The sequence below is a fragment of the Macaca thibetana genome, chromosome 12 (assembly GCF_024542745.1).
Source record: "Macaca thibetana thibetana isolate TM-01 chromosome 12, ASM2454274v1, whole genome shotgun sequence".
Taxonomy (NCBI): Eukaryota; Metazoa; Chordata; class Mammalia; order Primates; family Cercopithecidae; genus Macaca; species Macaca thibetana.
The window spans coordinates 126,921,084-126,927,540 of record NC_065589.1 but is presented as its reverse complement, the minus strand read 5'-3'; positions in this window follow the sequence as shown (position 1 = coordinate 126,927,540).

Below are 6,457 nucleotides of genomic sequence, written 5' to 3'. Positions count from 1 at the left end.
AGCATACGAAACGATGCTCAGCATCATGTGTCAGCAGCAAAACACAAATTAAAACAACCATGAGACACCACTACACACCTACAGGAATGGCCAAAATCCAGAACCCTGACCACGGCAAATGCTGGAGAAAATGTGGAGCAGCAGGAACTCATTTATTGCTGATAGGAATGCAAGTGGGCTGCCACTTTGGAAGATAGTTTGTCAGGTTCATCTAAAACTAAATATCTTCTTATCCTGTAATCCAGCACTTGTCCTTCTTGGTGTTTACCCAAGTTAAAAACACATGTCTAGAGAAAAAGCTACATATAGGTTTATAGAAGCTCTATTAATAACTACCCAAACTTAGACGCCACCAAAATGTCCTTTGGTAGCTGAAAGGATAAACAAACTCTGATAATACATGCAATAAAATATCATTCAGCGATAAACAAGAAACGAGCTATCAAGCCTCATAAAGGCATGGAGGAAACTTAATGTATGGGGTGAAAGAAAACATCTTAAAGGGCTACATACTGTATGATTTCAATTATATGACATCCTAGAGAAGGCAAGGGATTTTTGGGGATGGAGGGAGATTAATAGGTGGAATATATAGGAATTTTAGGGTAGTGATATGACTCTGTATACCACTGTAATGGTGGATACATGTCAATATACATTTGTCCAAAACCCATAGAATGTACAACACAAGGAATAACCCTAATGTAAACTATGGACTCTAGTTAACAAGGTATCAGTAGTGTCTCATCAGTTGTAACAAATCTATCACACTAATGCAAAATGTTGATAATAGGGGAGATGGTGAGTTGAGGGGGTTAGTGAATATATGGTAGCTCTCTGTATTTCCTATTTATTTTTTCTGTAAACCCAAAACTGCTGTAAAAACAGTGTATTAATTAAAAAATGCAAAGAAAAAACATCACTGGAAATCACTGAAATGGGGCAGTGAGTAAACAACGTTTTATCAATTTAATAAAAGTTTTCTTCAGTACTTTAATCAAAGACAAAAAAAAAAAAAAAAAAAAAACAGAAAACAAGCCAGTAATTAAACCAATTCACCGGAATTTACTGAGCCCTAACTTTGGTGTAATAAAATTCTGGGAGCATTTTGATACATACAGAATCATAGAAGAGAATGGAAGCTGTCAGAATGGCTTGCTTGCCTGCTCACAAAGAGAACAATATCAACTTGCACGATTAAACCTCATGGCAAATGGAAAGCTCTTATCACAGTGTTAGGCACAAAGTACACACTCAGGAAAGCTGACACAGTGCCAGGCAGTTTATGGTCTGCGCCAGACAACCAGAACACCAATGTGTGCAATACAATAGAGAGCTGAGAATTCATGGTACACTACAGTAACCAAGGAAAGCCTCATAATGAAACTGGAGTTTGAGCTAATATTAAAGTCAACAAAAAATGAGAAAACATGATAGGCAAATAAAAGGAATGCAGGCAAAAACAAGAAAAAGCAATAGAAAGTAGGAAGAAATACAATGCGAACAGAAATGCAGACGCACGCCCCTCACTCCTTGATGAGAAACACTGCATGGATCCTTCTTGCCAAGAAAGTGGTGATTCCCAGGCGCCATCAGCAGAAGACTCTTGGTTCTGAGGTGAGCTGGACCCAGCAGATGGAGGGGAAGCAAGCGTGAAGTGCAGGAAGACAGCAGTGGGTGGCTTCACAGCCCCCATCTGGGCCATCCAAGGCGGGAGTGGAAGACGGTCACAGCACAACCTGTCAGGAGGCAGCTGGGTCGTCAGTGGAGGCGTTGACCTCTTCAGGATGGCCTTTTCTGAAGTTTCAAACACGGAAATAATGGCAGCCCAGGGTGACTCTCTGCAAATTTTATGCTGTAGCCTGAAGAACATTTGCTAACTTAAGAGCAAAATGAACAGTGGTACATAAATGTTAAAATATTATCTCAATTTATTTTATTTGGTAGTTTAAAATAACTTGAATAGTACTGCTGGTTTCATGGAACCTAATGTTAGCCACTTTTCTTTAACAGCTTTATTGAAATATAATACCATAAAATTCACCTATTTAAAGTGTACAATTCAGTGTTTTTTAACTAGATTCAGAGTTGTGCCAATATCATCAAAATAAAATTGGGCACATTTTGATCACCTGAAACAGAAATCCTGCACCACTAGCAGTCACGTCCCATTCACTCCAACCTCAACCTGGGCAATCTCTAATCCATTTTGTGTCTCTGTAGATTTGCCTTCTCTGGCATTTCAAATAAATAGGACCCTATAATTTGTGGTCTTTTGTGTTTTGATTCTTTCACAAAGTGTGTTTTCAAGATCCATCGATGTTGTGGCATGCATCAATCATCACTTCATTCCTTTTTATCGTCAAACGATATTCAACCGTATGGATATAGCACCTTTTGTTCACCCCTTCTTCATTTGATGGGCATTTACAGTGTTTCCAATTTTTATCTACTATGGACAATGCTGCTATGAACATTTGCCTACAAGTGTTTCTGTGATCACGTTTCATTTCTAGGAGAGGGATTACTGATTAATAAGATTAATCTATATTTAACTTTTGAAAGACTGCTAAGCTGTTTTCTAAGAGGTTGCACCATTTTATACCTCCACCGGCAAGATACATGTTACAATTTTTCCACGTCTTTCACAATTGCAACTTTCTATTTTATTATAGCATCTTAGTAGGTGTGAAGTGGTATTTTATTGTGATTTCGATTTGAATTTCCGTAAGGACTAAATATGTTAAGCATCGTTTCATGTGCTTATTGGCTATTTATTGTATTTTTTACAGAAATGACTATTCAGATAATCTGTTTTTAATTGAATTGTCTTTTTATTCTTCAGTTGTGTTGTTTTAAACATATATTCTGGATATAAGGCCCTTATCAGATATAGGATTTGCAAATATTTTCTCCTATTTTCTGGATTGCTGTTTCATTTTCTTTATGGTATCATTTGAAATATAAAGCTTTAATTTTGATTAAGTGCAATGTAACTATTTTTTTCTTCTGCCATTTGTTTTTGTGGTTATAGCTAAGAAGCTATTGCCTAAGGGTTGCTCCTGTATTTTCTTTCTTTTTTTTTTTTTTTTTTTTTGAGATGGAGTCTCGCTCTGTGGCCCAGGCTGGAGTGCAGTGGCCGGATCTCAGCTCACTGCAAGCTCCGCCTCCCGGGTTCACACCATTATCCTGCCTCAGCCTCCCGAGTAGCTGGGACTACAGGCACCCACCACCGCACCTGGCTAGTTTTTTGTATTTTTAGTAGAGACAGGGTTTCACTGTGTTAGCCAGGATGGTCTCGATCTCCTGACCTCGTGATCTGCCCACCTCGGCCTCCCAGAGTGCTGGGATTACAGGCGTGAGCCACAGCACCCAGCCTGTATTTTCTTTTACAAGTTTTATAGTGTTTGATCTTACCTTCAGGTCCATGATTTTAAGTTTATTTTTGTGTATGGTATGAGGTAGGAATACAACAGATAACTACAGATATAAGTCCTTTGTTTTCTGTTTTTGTACTATATTTGTCTCGTTTTGATATCAAGGTAATACTGGGCTCATCAATGAGTTGGGACATAATTCTTCATCTGATATTTTTCCAAAGAGATTGAGTAAAACTGATGTTAAATGTTCTTTAGATGTTTGATAGACTTCCCTGCAGAATGATCTGGTTCTGGAAATTATTTTTAAGGAGTTTTTAAAGTATAAATTCAATTTCTTTGATGCTTGCTTGCAATATTGATTATCTATTTCATCTTGATTTTTGATAGTTTGGTTTCTGAGGGACAGGTTTATTTCTTCTAGATATTCATATTTTGTCATATGTTATTTTTAATGGCTGTAATGTCTGAAGTGACATCCCATCTCAGTTTTTATGTTGGTGATTTGTGTTGTTTCTCTTTTTACTTGTCACATTTACTGTAAGTTTATCAACTTACTGATTTTTTTTTGGAAAAACCAGTGTTTGGTTTCATTGATTTTCTCTTGTGTTTTATATTTTCAACTTTGTTCATTTTTGCTACTATCTTTATTATTCATTCCTTCCCATTGCTTCCAGTTTACTTTGGAACTTATTAATTTGAGTATTTTCTTTTTTTCTAAAGAAACCATTTAGTGTTATGAATTTCCTTCTCAGCATGCTTTTGATCTATTGTGTTTTGCCTTTCGTCCAGGCTGCCTGCACTGGTGGCTCTGGATGGGTAGTCTTGGGCCCAGCAGGGGATGAGACAACTTTCCCTGAAGACGACTTTTTTTCCTGCACTCCTAATAATTCATATCTTTTCAGCTTGGTAAAACTTGCCTGATTTTGTCAGAGGAACACCGTTACATATGGAGGGGAAATCATCCCACTTGATTGCTAGATTGAGGGTCATAAAATACTGGCTCTGCATGGCCTTCAACTATTGGGAGTGGTGACAAGAAAACTTGTAGCTATACAGTTTACCCAGACCAGTGCACCTGCTTCTCCTAAACTTTCAGAGTTCTCCTTCGTTGTGTCTTGTACCTTTCCAAGGGTTTATAGTCTAGTGGGGAGAGGAGGGCAAAAAGTGTCTGTGGCATGTTGTCCAGATTAAAAAGTATACAATTCCTTTTCTACAATTTTCTTTGTCTGGCTTTGGTATCAGAGTAATACTGGACTCAAATAATGAGTTCAAAAGTGCCTCCTACTCTTCTTTTTTGGGGGATGATTTTGTGAAGATTAGTAGTAATTCTTTGAATGGTAAATATCATAAGTGAAGTCATTTGGGTTTGAGATTTTCTCTGTGGGATTCAATTTCTTCTAATAAATCTATTTACCATTTCTTACAGTTTGTATAGTTCTAGGATTTTTCCCCATTTCATCTAAGTTATCTAAATTGTTGGCATACAGTTTATCATAGTGTTACTTTATAATACTTTGCACTTTCATGATATTGGTAGTAATGTCCCCTCTTTTACTTCTTATTTTAGTAATTAGTCCTTTTTCTTTTAAACTAATCTAGTTAAAGCTTTGTCAGTGTTGCTGATCTTTAATGAGCTTTTCATTTCATTGAATTTCTCTCCTTTTTCAACTTTCTAATTAATTTCTATTTCATTCTTTATTATTTCCTTTTGTCTGCTTTATTTTGGTTTATTTCATTTTATTTTCTAGTTTCCTAACATGAAATAAATGTTAGCTAAATGATTTAAAGTATTTCTTCCTTTTTAATGTAGGCATTTATAGGTATAATTTTCCCTCAAAACACTATTTTAGGTGTATCCCATAAGTTTTGGTAAGTTGTGTTTTTCTTTTTATTTATCTTAAGGTATTTTTTATTTTCCCTGTAATTTCTCAATCAATGCATTGGTCATTTTAAGAGGTGCTACTTAATTTCCACTGATTTCTGAATTTCTCAAGTTCTTTTCTGTTATGTATTTCTAATTTAATTCTGTTGTGATGAGAGAATATACTTTGTATTTATTGAGGATTGTTTTATTATATATCATATTGTCTATCCTGGACAATGTTCATGTGTGCTTGAGAAGGATGTGTATTCTGCTGTTGTTGGCTGGTGTGCTCTATAAATGTCTCTTAGGTCTTGTTGGGTTTACAGGGTTGCACACATCTTCTGCATCCTTGCTGACCTGCCTAGTTGTTCTAATGATTAATGTCCGATGCTGAAGTCATCAAGTGTTAATGTTAACTTGTCTATTCTTCCCTTTAATTCTGTCAGTACTTGGGGGGGGTCTGTTGTTGAATGCGTATATATTTATAAATGTTATGTCTTCCTGATATATTTATAAATATAAATTGTCTTTATACCTATTAATATTTGTTATTTATTTATTCTTTTATTTATTTATTTTTGAGATGGAGGTTCGCTCTTGTCACCCAGGCTGGAGTGCATTGACACAATCTCGGCTCACTGCAACCTCCACCTCCTGGGTTCAAGCGATTCTCCTGCCTCAGCCTCCCAAGTAACTGGGATTACAGACGTGTGCCACCACGCACAGCTAATTTGTGTACTTTTTAGTAGAGACGGTGTTTCGCCATGTTGGCCAGGTTGGTCCCAAACTCCCAACCTCAGATGATCCGCCCACCTCGGCCTCCAAAGTGCTGGGGTTACAGGTGTGAGCCACTGCACCTGGCCTATTGTTTTAAAGTTTCCCCTAATCTTTCTATAGCCACTCTAGCTCTCTTGTAAGTGCTGTTTTCGTGGCATATTTTTCCACTCTTTTGCTTTCACCCTATTTGTACCTCTTAATCTAAAGTGTATCTGCTGAAGACAGCATTGTTGGATCTTCTTTCTTTATTCAGTTTAAAATTATGCTTTTTTATGGGATTGCTTAAATCACTTATATTGGATGCTGTTACCCATCTGATTACATTGACATCTGCCATTTTGGTTTTAGTTTGCTATGTCTCATGTTTTTTCTCATTCTTCTGTTCCTTATTTACTGCTTTCCTTCACATGAAGTGAATCTTTTCTTGTGTAAGATT